The following is a 14928-nucleotide window of genomic DNA, read 5'->3' on the forward strand; positions in this document are numbered from 1 at the left end:
AGTTCTTTAAGGTACAAAAATGTTATGAAATGTTTTCCAACAAGGATGTGGTTTCACCAATGGGGGGAACTTTTTGTAAAAATAGACTAGTGCCATCACAGCTCTCCTTCACCAAACTTCACCGGCCTATAAAAGTACAAAGCACGTTCACCCTGGTCATCTAGTGGCATTTAAGGGACACATTGCAGGAGACAGACTTAAGAAGTAGGCCCAATGTAATGTAATGCCCAAATCCCCAATGTGGGGTCCTGTTTTTACAAAATGAAATAGTGCCTTCACAGCCCCCGTGCCCAAAAATCACTGACCTATGACAGTACTGAGCACGTGCACCCAGGTTTTCTAGTGGCAGTTAAAGGACACATTGCGGGAGACAGACTTAAGAAGTAGGCCCAATGTAATGTAAAGCCCAATTTACCAATGTGGGGTCCTGTTTTTACAAAATGAAATAGTGACTTCACAGCACCGGTGCCCAAAAATCACCAGCCTATAACAGTACAGAGCATGTGCACCCTGGTCGAGTCGTCAGAGATAAGGAAGAGACATTGCAGGAGACAGAGTTAAGAATTAGGGCCAATGTAGTGGTGTGGGCCGATGAGACTTTTAATGCAGAGCATGATCTGCCAAACAATTCCCCAATGGGGGTACCTTTTTTAAAAATACACTAGTGCCATCGCATGCCCCTAGCCCAAACTTCAACGGCCTATAACAGTACTGAGAACGTTCACCCTGGTGATCTAGTGGCAGGTACTGGACAGATTGCAGGAGACAGAGTTAAGAAGTTGGCCCAATGTAATGTCATGCCCAATTGGGGGATGTCATTTTACATGGGGGATGTAAAATCCTTTTTTTAAAAAAGAAAATAGTGCCATCACAGGCCCCTTGGCCAACATGCACCGTACAGAGCACGTTATCCCTGGTGATCTACTGGCAGGTACAGGACAGATTGCAGGAGACCAAGTTAAGAAGTAGGCCCAAAGAAACGCCATGCCCAATTCCCCAATGTGTTGTCCTTTTTTAAAAAAAAATAAAAGAGTGCCATCACAGCACCCTTGGCCAAAATGCACCGTAGAGACCTCTTTCACCCTGGTGATATAGTGGTTCTGGATGAGGAGGATGAGGATAAGGAGGAGGATAAATACAAACAGACCAAATCTGGAAGCGTATACCCATGTGTGGTTGTGAAGAGCTGCATGAGAATACACCTCCCCAAAAGAGAATGTATTTGAGGTTATGTTTCGCTGTTTTCACTTGGCGGTGTACAGAAGTCTTTCCCAATCCAGGCCTTGTTCATTTTTATAAGAGTCAGCCTGTCAGCTTTTTCAGTTGACAGGCGGATGCGCTTTTCTGTTATAATTCCACCAGTGGCACTAAAAACCTTCTCTGACAGAACGCTAGCAGCAGGGCAGACCAGGACCTCCAAGGCGTAGAGAGCTAGTTCATGCCACGTGTCCAGCTTGGATATTCAATAATTAACCCCTTCATGACCCAGCCTATTTTGACCTTAAAGACCTTGCCGTTTTTTGCAATTCTGACCAGAGTCCCTTTATGAGGTAATAACTCAGGAACGCTTCAACGGATCCTAGCGGTTCTGAGATTGTCTTTTCGTGACATATTGGGCTTCATGTTAGTGGTAACATAGTTAATAAATAACATTTCCCACATGTATACTTTACATCAGCACAATTTTGGAAACAAAATTTTTTTTTGCTAGGAAGTTATAAGGGTTAAAATTTGACCAGCGATTTCTCATTTTTACAACGAAATTTACAAAACCATTTTTTTTAGGGACCACCTCACATTTGAAGTCAGTTTGAGGGGTCTATATGGCTGAAAATACCCAAAAGTGAAACCATTATAAAAACTGCACCCCTCAAGGTACTCAAAATCACATTCAAGAAGTTTATTAACCCTTCAGGTGTTTCACAGCAGCAGAAGCAATATGGAAGGAAAAAATGAACATTTAACTTTTTAGTCACAAAAATTATCTTTTAGCAACAATTTTTTTATTTTCCCAATGGTAAAAGGAGAAACTGAACCACGAAAGTTGTTGTCTAATTTGTCCTGAGTACGCTGATACCTCATATGTGGGGGTAAACCACTGTTTGGGTGCACGGCAGGGCTTGGAAGGGAAGGAGCGCCATTTGACTTTTTGAATGAAAAATTGGCTCCACTCTTTAGCGGACACCATGTCGCGTTTGGAGAGCCCCTGTGTGCCTAAACATTGGCGCTCCCCCACAAGTGACCCCATTTTGGAAACTAGACCCCCCAAGGAACTTATCTAGATGCCTAGTGAGCACTTTAAACCCTCAGGTGCTTCACAAATTGATCTGTAAAAATTAAAAAGTACTTTTTTTCACAAAAAAATTATTTTCGCCTCAATTTTTTCATTTTCACATGGGCAATAGGATAAAATGGATCATAAAATTTGTTGGGCAATTTCTCCCGAGTACGCCGATACCTCATATGTGGGAGTAAACCACTGTTTGGGCACACGGCAGGGCTCGGAAGGGAAGGCGCGCCATTTGACTTTTTGAATGGAAAATTAGCTCCAATTGCTAGCGGACACCATGTCGCGTTTGGAGAGCCCCTGTGTGCCTAAACATTGGAGCTCCCCCACAAGTGACCCCATTTTGGAAACTAGACCCCCCAAGGAACTTATCTAGATGCATATTGAGCACTTTAAACCCCCAGGTTTATTTTCTCAAAAATGATCTTTTAGCCTGCAATTTATTTTTCCCAAGGGTAACAGGAGAAATTTGACCCCAAAAGTTGTTGTCCAGTTTCTCCTGAGTACGCTGATACCCCATATGTGGGGGTAAACCACTGTTTGGGCACATGCTGGGGCTCGGTAGTGAAGTAGTGACGTTTTGAAATGCAGACTTTGATGGAATGCTCTGTGGGCGTCACGTTGCGTTTGCAGAGCCCCTGATGTGGCTTAACAGTAGAAACCCCCCATAAGTGACCCCATTTTGGAAACTAGACCCCGAAAGGAATGTATCTAGATGTGTGGTGAGCACTTTGAACCCCCAAGTGCTTCACAGAAGTTTATAATGCAGAGCCGTGAAAATAATAAATAAGTTTTCTTTCCTCAAAAATAAATATTTAGCCCAGAATTTTTTATTTTCCAAGGGTTACAGGAGAAATTGGACCCCAAATGTTGTTGTCCAGTTTCTCCTGAGTAAGCTGATACCCCATGTGTGGGGGTAAACCACTGTTTGGGCACACGTCGGGGCTCAGAAGGGAAGTAGTGACTTTTGAAATGCAGACTTTGATGGAATGCTCTGCGGGCGTCACGTTGTGTTTGCAGAGCCCCTGATGTGGCTAATCAGTAGAAACCCCCCACAAGTGACCCCATTTTGGAAACTAGACCCCGAAAGGAACTTATCTAGATGTGTGGTGAGCACTTTGAACCCCCAAGTGCTTCACAGAAGTTTATAATGCAGAGCCGTGAAAATAATAAATACGTTTTCTTTCCTCACAAATAATTATTTAGCCCAGAATTTTTTATTTTCCCAAGGGTTACAGGAGAAATTGGACTCTAAAAGTTGTTGTCCAGTTTCTCCTGAGTACGCCGATACCCCATGTGTGGGGGTAAACCACTGTTTGTGCACACGTCGGGGGTCAGAAGGGAAGTAGTGACTTTTGAAATGCAGACTTTCATGGAATGGTCTGCGGGCATCACGTTGCGTTTGCAGAGCCCCTGGTGTGCCTAAACAGTAGAAACCCCACAAGTGACCCCATTATATAAACCAGACCCCCCAAGGAACTTATCTAGATATGTGATGAGCACTTTGATCCCCCAAGTGCTTCACAGACGTTTACAACGCAGAGCCGTGAAAATAAAAAATAATTTTTCTTTCCTCAAAAATGATGTTTTAGCAAGCATTTTTTTATTTTCACAAGGGTAACAGGAGAAATTGGACCCCAGTAATTGTTGCGCAGTTTATCCTGAGTATGCTGGTATCCCATATGTGGGGGTAAACCACTGTTTGGGCGCACTTCGGGGCTCGGAAGTGAGGGAGCACCAATTGACTTTTTGAATACGAGATTGGTTGGAATCAATGGTGGCGCCATGTTGCGTTTGGAGACCCCTGATGTGCCTAAACAGTGGAAACCCCTCAATTCTACCTCCAACACTAACCCCCCCACACCCCTAACCCTAATCCCAACTGTAGCCATAACCCTAATCACAACCCTAACCCCAACACACCCCTAACTCTAATCCCAACTGTAGCCATAACCCTAATCACACCCCTAACCACAACCCTAATTCCAACCCTAACCCTAAGGCTATGTGCCCACGTTGCGGATTCGTGTGAGATTTTTCAGCATCATTTTTGAAAAATCCGCGGGTAAAAGGCACTGCGTTTTACCTGCGGATTTTCCGCGGATTTCCAGTGTTTTTTGTGCGGATTTCACCTGCGGATTCCTATTGAGGAACAGGTGTAAAACGCTGCGGAATCCGCACAAAGAATTGACATGCTGCGGAAAATACAACGCAGCGTTTCCGCGCGGTATTTTCCGCACCATGGGCACAGCGGATTTGGTTTTCCATAGGTTTACATGGTACTGTAAACCTGATGGAACACTGCTGCGAATCTGCAGCGGCCAATTCGCTGCGGATCCGCAGCCAAATCTGCACCGTGTGCACATAGCCTAATGATAAAGGTATGTGCACACGCTGCGGAAAATGCTGCGGATCCGCAGCAGTTTCCCATGAGTTTACAGTTCAATGTAAACCTATGGGAAACAAAAATCGCTGTATACATGCTGCGGAAAAACTGCACGGAAATGCAGCGCTTTACATTCCGCACCATGTCACTTCTTTGTGCGGATTCCGCAGCGATTTTACAACTGCTCAAATAGAAAATCGCAGTTGTAAAACCGCAGTGAAATGCGCAGAAAAAACGCGGTAAATCCGCCATAAATCCGCAGCGGTTTAGCACTGCGGATTTATCAAATTCGCAGCGGAAAAATCCGCAGAGGACCAGAAAACGTGTGCACATACCGAAACCCTAACCCTAGCCCTAACCCTAACCCTAGCCCTAACCCTAACCCTACCCCTAACCCTAGCCCTAACCCTAACCCTAACCCTACCCCTAACCCTAACCCTAGCCCTAACCCTAGCCCTAACCCTACCCCTACCCCTAACCCTAACCTTATTCTAACATTAGTGGAAAAAAAAAATTCTTTATTTTTTTATTGTCCCTACCTATGGGGGTGACAAAGGGGGGGGGTCATTTATTATTTTTTTTATTTTGATCACTGAGATATAATCTATCTCAGTGATCAAAATGCACTTTGGAACGAATTTGCCGGCCGGCAGATTCGGCGGGCGCACTGCGCATGCGCCCGCCATTTTGGAAGATGGCAGCGCCCAGGGAGAAGACGGACGGACCCTGGCAGGATCGGTAAGTATGATGGGGTGGGGGGGCAGCACGGGGGGGGGAACGGAGCATGGGTGGGTGGATCGGAGCGCGGGAGGGGTGGAACGGAGCACGGGGGTGGTGGAACGGAGCACGGGGGGGTGGAACGGAGCACCTGGGGGTGGAACGGAGCATGGGGGGGTGGATCAGAGTGCAGGGGGGGTGATTGGAGCACGGGGGGTGATTGGAGCATGGGGGGAGCAGACAAGAGCACAGGGGGAGTGGAGAACAGGACGGAGGGGAGCCGGAGCAGTGTACCAGACAGATCGGAGGGCTGGGGGGGCGATCGGTGGGGTGGGGGCACATTAGTGTTTCCAGCCATGGCCGATGATATTGCAGCATCGGCCATGGCTGGATTGTAATATTTCACCAGTAGGTGAAATATTACAAATCGCTCTGATTGGCAGTTTCACTTTCAACAGCCAATCAGAGGGATCGTAGCCACGAGGGAGTGAAGCCACCCCCCCTGGGCTAAACTACCACTCCCCCTGTCCCTGCAGATCGGGTGAAATGGGAGATAACCCTTTCACCCGATCTGCAGGGACGCGATCTTTCCATGACGCCACATAGGCGTCATGGGTCGGATTGGCACCGACTTTCATGACGTCTACGTGGCGTCATGGGTCGGGAAGAGGTTAAAAGGCACAGAGGAATCATGGAGGACGTTTGTATGATCTGCAAGGTACTCCCTCACCATCTTCCCAAACATTGCACTTCTTGTGACAGCACCCCTTGCCTCTGTACCACCACGATGGGAGGGTCTGAGAAAATTGTCCCAGAACTTGGCCATTGTTCCCCTGCTTGAGCTGGATTGTACTTCTGTCTCTCTCGCTTGGAGTCCTTGGTTGTACAATAAACTCTGACGTCTGCTGCCAGCGTTCTCACATGTGAATTTTCTAATTCTGCTACTAGGATCCTATGGTACTGCAACATTTTTGTACACCTCTCTGCCTCAGGCAGAAGAGATTGAAAGTTCTCCTTGTAGCGTGGGTCTAGAAGTGTCACCAACCAGTAATGGGTGTTACCCAAAAATGTGATAATCTGAGGATCACGTGAAATGCAGCACAACATAAAGTCAGCCATCTGTACCAGACTGCTAACAGACAAGACTTCCGTGTCCTCACCAACAGCATGACTTACCATGCTGTCCTCCACCTCCTCATCCTCCTCCTCCCTGTCCTCAGGCCATCCCTGCTGAACAGAAGCTAAAACAGATGTGTTTGTAGTACTGTCTATAGCGCATGAAAGTAGCTCCCGTTCTTCCTTCTCCTCCTCATTGCCTACTAATCCACATTGAGAAGACATGAGGCTGGGCTGAGTGTAATCCCCCTGTATGTTTCCTTGCTCCACATCCTCGTGCTCTGCCTGCAATGCATCCTCTTTGAATGTAAGCAGAGTTTTTCAGAATGCTGAGAAGCGGGATGGTGATGCTAATTATGGTGTCATCACCACTCACCATCTTGGTGCAGTCCTCAAAGTTTTGGAGGATGTTGCATATGTCTGACATCCATGTCCACTCCTATGATGTTATGTGTGGAGTCTGCCCTGAAATTCAACGGCCTTGTTGATGTTGGTAGTTAATAATGGCCCTCTTCTGCTCACAAATCCTTTCCAACATATGCAGCGTAGAGTTCCAGCGCGTGGGGACATCACACAACAGTTGGTGAGCAGGAAGCTGAAACTGCTGCTGTAGTACGGCAAGGGCGGCTGAAGCTGTAGCTGACTAAAATGGGCAGACAGATGTTCAAGAAAAGAGGAGGGGGGAGAGGGAAGGTTAGGAGCTTGACATGCTGAGACGTGCATCTGTAAACCGTTGCAAATGAATGTAGCTGGTGGGTGCCGTACCTGCTGGTGATTTCACTCTCTCTCTGCCCGACGCGTTTCTGGCGCACCACGGCGCCCTTAGTCATAGGAACTAATACCATATAGATGAACAGGTTTATATATAGCAAGGAACCAATCACAGACATAGCAATCAATTACATTGCGCCGTGGTGCGCCAGAAACGCGTCAGGCAGAGAGAGTCTCTCTCTCTCTTTTTTAATATTGTTTTTTAAAATGCTTCAATAAATTTTGGATATTTTACTTACACTGGATGGACGTGCTGGATATTCCCTTTTTCTTTCTTCCACTTGGGCAGACAGATGGTGTACTCTCACTAGCAGATCTGGCAGCTCCGGGTAGCTTTTCAGAAAATGTTGAACCACGAGGTTAAGCACATGGGCCAAGCAAGGCACGTGTGTGAGCTCACCTTGCCTCAGAGCCACGACCAGGTTATGGCCATTGTCACACATGACCATGCCTGGCTGTAGGTTCAGCGGTGTCATCCAAACATCTGACTGCTCTTTCAGCGCTGACCACAACTCTTCTGCATTGTGCGGTTTGTCACCTATGCAGATCAGCTTCAGCACAGCCTGTTGCTGCTTGGCTGAGGCAGTGCTGCAGTGCTTCCAGCTTCTGACTGATGTGTTGATTTCAGACATGGAGGATGAAGAGGAGAAGGAGGAGGAGGTGCAGGAGCTGTAGACTGTGGGGGCAACCCTGATTGACATAGGGCCAGCAATTCTCAGAGTGAGGAGGATATGTTCCATCCCAATGTCCGACTGGGTCCCGGCTTCCACTATGTTAACCCTGTTTGCCGTCATTGAGATGTACCGTCCCTGCCCACAGGCACTTGTCCACGTGTCCATGGTTAGGTGGACTTTCCCAGTAACAGCATTGTTGAGGGCACGGCTAATGTTGTGGGACACATGCTGGTGTAATGCCGGTACGGCACACTTGGAGAAATAGTGGCGACTGGGGACCGAATACCTTCGGATGGCCGCCGCCATCAGGTTGTGGAAGGCTTCCATCTCAAATAGCCTAAAAGGCAGCATTTCTAGCGCAAGCAGAAGAGAAATATTAGAATTGAGAACTATGCAAAACAGTGAAAGAAGCAGTGGTGTAACCAGCAGGCAGTGGTCCTGGAGCCTGGGCTTTGGCCCACAAAGTCGGGTGCTTTGTTTGCATGTGCCTGATCATGTTGGTGGTGGTCACCAGGCTGGTTGTTTTTCTACCCGTGCTGATGCGGGCATGGCAGGTGCTGCAAATGGCCTGTTTGGGGTTATTAGTAGAGTCTTTAAAAAATAGCCAGACTCGGGAAGATCTCACACATGGAATGGACACTTCACTCATGTTGGTGTTATGGGGAATGGATGCATGCCTTCTGTCTATGGCCACCACACTGCTTCTTCCTGCCTGTTGAGGGGATATGCCTACTTCCCCATTTGTCCTTTCTATGCATGTCCTCCTGCCAGGTTGGGTCAGTCATTATGTCATCCACCACCTCGTCTTCCACATCCGCACCCTGCTCCTCCTCCTGACTTTCTGGCAATTGTGTCTCATCATCCTCGACCTTTTGTGACACTTTCCCACCATCGCCTTCATGTGACTGGGGCTAGGCAAAGCTTTGGGCAGCTCTACATGCGATCTCATCTTTCCCCACTTCAAGTTGACCGGCAGAGACTTATGAGTCTTGAAATGGAAAACTGAAAAGCTCTTCAGAGTGTCCAAGTGTGGGATCAGTTTTTCTCAGGGCACTCGGCATGGTGGTAGGAAGGAGGATCAGGGTGAGGAATATCCTGGCCACACTCACGGCTACTCAGACTTGACCGTGTGGAAGACAAGGTGGTGGTGGTGGCTGAATAGCACTGTAAAGAATTTGAGTATCACACAGCCAAATGATAAGTACACCGGCCTCCAATGCCAAAGCTTGGAGCAGAGATATATGACAGCTGTTACAGAAATACCACACTGGCAAATCTGTGGCCTTTCAAATTTTTTTTAGGCTGAATAGCGCTGTATAGAATTTGAGTATCACAATGCCACAAAATACGTACACCGGCCTCCAATGCCAAAACTTGGAGCAGAGATATATGATGGCTGTAACAGAAATATCGCACTGGCAAATCTGTGGCCTTTCAAAATTTTTTTAGGCTGAATAGCGCTGTATAGAATTTGAGTGTCACACAGACAAAAAATAAGTACACAGGCCTCCAATGCCAAAACTTGGAGCAGAGATATATGACGGCTGAAACAGAACTACCACACTGGCAAATCTGTGGCCTTTCAATTTTTATAGGCAAAATAGTGCTGTATAGAATTTCACTATCAGACAGCAAAAAAAAAATACACCAGCCTCCAATGACCAAACTTGGAGCACGCCGATATATGAGGCCTTTTTCGGTGAATTTAAAACACCAAAAAAAGAAGGTGCACAAGGGTAGCACACACAACTATGCGACGTATGCCTGACAAACTATAATTTTTGAACAGGCCTCAGTCTGACAAAACAGACTGTATATATATATATATATATATATATATATATATATATATATATATATTTGGGTGGGGGGAATTTTTTGGAAGAAAAAGAAAAGGTATATAGACAGTAAATAAGCTGCAGCAGCAGGCAGTTATGGAGCTTTGGGAAGGATGCAGTGGGACCAATGGACGCACATACATTGCCTGCAGGCCGTGCACTGATGTGGATATGTTGTGCACTGCCTGCTAGTGCTGCAATATCGGGACCCACGAATTAGCCCTAAAAAGTCTGTTGGTTTCTTAGGAGTTGTGGATATAAGAGTTGCAAACCTACACTACCTCTAAAAACCATGATTCTGACCCTATTTCGGCACCAGCTCTCCCTACTCTCGCTGAAACAGGAACAGAATGCAGCAAGCAGGGAAGCGCCAGGTCTCTTATACTCGGGATGATGCTGGGCGGCCCAGCCGATCACTGTATGACCACAACAAAGATGGCTGCGGCATTTCATGGCCTGGCAGACAATCCCTGCACCATGATTGGGTCTCTAAAGTCTGCCAAAACTGCTGGGTGGAGACTGCAGTTACCGCCGAATAATCCCGGAAATGCTCGTTGCTCGCCGACTACTTCGAGCACAGCAATACTCGGGCGAGTAATGAGTTGTGGTGAGCACGTTCGCTCATCACTAATAAAAACACATTATATTTTAGACAATAACAAATATTTTTACACTGAATATAAGTGCGGCTACCCAAGGTTGTTTTTTTTGTTATATCCATAATCTCATGTGCTAAGCCATTGGATCTCTCACCAGGAGAGCCCCTATACTGCACAATTTACCTTGTCTTCTGCTCCTGGTTTTCAAATAAATCTAGCAAGTTATTTATATTGCTGCAATACTCACAGTACCTCCAGGTGAGAACCACTATGTTTTATGCTCACCACTTTATTAATATTCTATTACCCTATGTGGCACTCTGGATTTTATTTATTTTTGTATCCATGTCAGTAACGCTGACAGTTTCCCAGAAGGGCCCAATTAGCACTGAACTCATTGAGCCGCTTTCAATGTTAAATAGTGACTCTTTTCCATTTACATAGTCAACAATTCTCTGCAAAGCCTGCTGCTGTGTGCCCTCACCCCGGCACGCGTTTTGCCACCAGCTTCGTCTGGAGGCACACGGTGGTGAAGGGGGGGAAAAAGCTGGCCATCCTTGATTCCTGGAGTCTTGCCAATATATCTACACACAGTTACTCTCATTATTCTGAAGGGACTTTCTCTATAGAATCACTGGCATGGAGGCTTTATTTGTATAAATACAGTAGGGTGGATTTCTATAGTTCCTCCTGCACCCATGTATTCCCATAACCACACTTAACTCTATCTATTAATGGTCCTATGGTCACTTTGAGCAGAAGTTGTTAATTACATTCACATTGTTTACTGGAATGGCACATGTGAGTATGGCACTCCAGATGCCCGGTTGCCACAATGGCATTGCCTTCCTCATGAGGGGGTGATGTCATGTCTGGGAGTAAGGCATGACTTAGCAGGTAACACAAACATGTAACACAAACATATAACACCTTCCTAACTCCAGACCAGAAGGGGGAGCTCTAAAATCGGTTTCAGGGTAGCTTCCCTGTAAGTTCTGGTCCGGAGGCGGGGTTAGAGTGTTTAGTGTGAGACACTGAAGGTAAAGGAAGGGTGTGAAGAGAGAGATTGGGCATGGAGCTATAACTGAGCTCTTCCCAGGATTAAGCGCACAAGAAACCGGACATCGGAGTCCGTGGTTGCACGGGTACTAAAGGCCATGCAACTAGAACCGGAGGGCAGGAGATTGCAGGTCTCCTGGTTCATCTGACACCTGGAGGCACCACAGCAAGTCAGGAGCCTGGGGGTGCCAGTGAGATGAAAGTGCCCATGAAAGGCTCATGCTGTCAACCATACGGGTTAGGAGAAATAGACACTAAGAGGAACTTGTGTAAAGCTTTAGGCAGCAAGGGACAGAAAATACAGCGCAAAAGTAAGGCTTCCGTACCCACTTGGCTAGTTGGATCCCAAGATACTCCCAGGGTGCCCAGACCCATTAACTGTAACCTGTGCCCCAGACTGCACCTGAAATACATAAGTAAAAAGGTAAAGGAAACTGCAAACGCTGTGTCTTATTATTTCCTGCATCCTTAGTCCTGCACTCCTACAGCTATTATCCGTTACTAACTGTATCGGTAACCCTGGGGACTAAGCTCTACCTGTGGGGAGCAATATCAACTCTGCTGCAACACCATCAGCCCCAGTGGTCCTCTTTAAGCAGCATCGTCCATCTCTGGCCGAGTACCACAGGTGGCTTCATGAACATTTCTCCATAAACTTTATTTACCACTACATGTCATCCCCTTTAATTGGATGCCCAAGGCTACGGACTGGGTCACTGCTGCCGTGACCTTCCCCTTTACTGTAAGTACCGTCGGACCCGACCTGAGTACCCCACGATCCCAGTGGGGTGCTCCAAATTTGGCGTCATGAACAGTATTCGTAGCCCGGTACCACCGGGTCCTGTGTGCCATAACCTTTATTGAGCTGTGTGATAACTGCCATTGCCGTGCCACGCGGCGTGCAAGGAGCCGAGGAGGAGTGCTTTCATGGGTGGAGCAAAAAGAAAGAGTACAAAGGGAAGCTGCGCTCCGTGCTCTGCTGTGCGAAGACGAAAAAACAGGAGGCCCCAGACTGGAGAACCGGAAAGAGCACCGTCCAGATCGCCGTTGGAGCAGCCACTCACACAGGTAACGGAACGCAGGGCCTGTCTGAAGTTTAATCAGGGTGCGAAGGAACATGTCCAATCCGGGTGGAGATTTAGCAGCGGCTGCAGCCGCACCCCCTATGATACGGCCAAACCAAGAGGCAGCCGCAGCCCCCGTAGTGCCGCCAGGCCCAGTGGTGGCCGCAGACCCTTTGATGCAGATCAGATCCAGCGGTGGCTGCAGCCTCCATAAGCCGACCGGATCCAGCAGCAGCCACAGTTACAGCCTCCATCATGCCACTATCGATGCTGTACATACCGGGAGCAGCCTGGTTACTGGAGTACTCAGGGGAGTCACACATCCTGAGCGATATTAAGGAGATACTCTGCAGTTTGTTTGAAGTATGAGAATCAAAAGGTCAGCATCCTAAAGGTACCGTCACACATAACAATTTTGTTAATGATAGCGTTGCTTTTTGTGACGTAGCAACGATATCATTAACGAAATCGTTATGCGTAACAGCGACCAACGATCAGGCCCCTGCTGGGAGATCGTTGGTGAATGATCAGGACCTTTATTTGGTCGCTGATCACCCGCTGTCATCGCTGAATCGGCGTGTGTGATGCTGATCCAGCGATGTGTTCACTGGTGACGTCACCGCTGTGCTCTGCTTTACGGCCGGCCGGCGCTGGCACAGTGCAGGGAAGCTGACTCTGGGGGACAGACACCGGAATGTAAGTATGTACTGTTTTTTTTTTTTAACTTTTACAACGGTAACCAGGGTAAACATCGGATTACTAAGCGTGGCTCTGCGCTTAGTAACCCAATGTTTACCCTGGTTACCCGGGGACTTCGGCATCGTTGGTCGCTGGAGAGCTGTCTGTGTGACAGCTCTCCAGCGACCACACAACGACCTAAACAGCGACGCTGCAGCGATCGGCATCGTTGTCTATATCGCTGCAGCGTCGCTATATGTGATGGTACCCTAACTGGCCAGTTAACTGGTGCAGCTCATTGGGATGTAAAGTCCTGGCAGGATGCTGATAAAAGGACTGTTAAGCAAATCTTGGCCAGGCTGAAGGACACCTTTGATATCCGCACTGCAGCAGAGATTAAAATGAGATTCTCTGGGTGCAAACAAAGGGTGGAAGACAGTATACGGGACTATGCCCTTAATCTCCAGGAGGCACTGCGGGCCATTAAGCAGTTTGACCCTGACAGCGTGCAAGACGGGAACCGACTGTTATAGGAGCAATTTATTGAGGGACTCCTGTCCAGCACCCACAGGACGCAGCTGCGCATCTTGGCCCTACAGAACCCTGACACGGACTTTGCACACTCTAAAGATAGGGCCATCCGGGTGCTGCATGAACCAAATTCTAGACGCACAGCGCGCCCTAGGCGCCCATCAATAACATACCACCAGGAGGTGGCATCCTTTCCACAGGCCCCCATTGATGCCGATGTGCAGACCCTGGATAATGACCCTGCTGCAGGACTGCGTCTCCAGGTCCAGGAACTGACCAAAAGCATGGCTGCACTGACTAAAACTGTGCAGTCTATGCAAGTGTCCCCAAAGGAGAAGATCCAGCTGGCCTCAAGCCCAGGTGATGTCCCCTGGAGATGGCAGAAGAGGATCCCACCGACCAGAGGAAGAGACAATGACCACTATGACCAGTATGAATGACCCATTTGTCGCCGCTGCAGCAAGGAGGGACACATCGCAAGATTCTGCAATTTAAGCAAGCAACCCCTGGAGCAGAGTGCCAACCCCCAGGAGTGGGATGACCAGGCCCACAAAGCTGGTGAGACAAGTACATCAGAGGACGACCAGTCCTCCCAATTGAGATTGACGACATCCCAATGAACTCTTTACTGGACACTGGCTCCCAGGTCACCACTATGCCATATACAGTGGGGCAAAAAAGTATTTAGTCAGTCAGCAATAGTGCAAGTTCCACCACTTAAAAAGATGAGAGGCGTCTGTAATTTACATCATAGGTAGACCTCAACTATGGGAGACAAACTGAGAAAAAAAATCCAGAAAATCACATTGTCTGTTTTTTTAACATTTCATTTGCATATTATGGTGGAAAATAAGTATTTGGTCAGAAACAAACAATCAAGATTTCTGGCTCTCACAGACCTGTAACTTCTTCTTTAACCCCTTAGTGACAGAGCCAATTTGGTACTTAATGACCAGGCCAATTTTTGCAATTCTGACCACTGTCACTTTATGAGGTTATAACTCTGGAACGCTTCAACGGATCCCGCTGATTCTGAGATTGTTTTTTCGTGACATATTGTACTTCATGTTAGTGGTAACATTTCTTCGATATTACTTGCGATTATTTATGAAAAAAACGGAAATATGGCGAAAATTTGTAAAATTTTGCAATTTTCAAACTTTGTATTTTTATGCCCTTAAATCAGAGAGATATGTCATAAAAAATAG

The sequence above is a fragment of the Ranitomeya imitator genome, chromosome 6 (genome assembly GCF_032444005.1).
Source record: "Ranitomeya imitator isolate aRanImi1 chromosome 6, aRanImi1.pri, whole genome shotgun sequence".
In the NCBI taxonomy this organism is placed as follows: domain Eukaryota; kingdom Metazoa; phylum Chordata; class Amphibia; order Anura; family Dendrobatidae; genus Ranitomeya; species Ranitomeya imitator.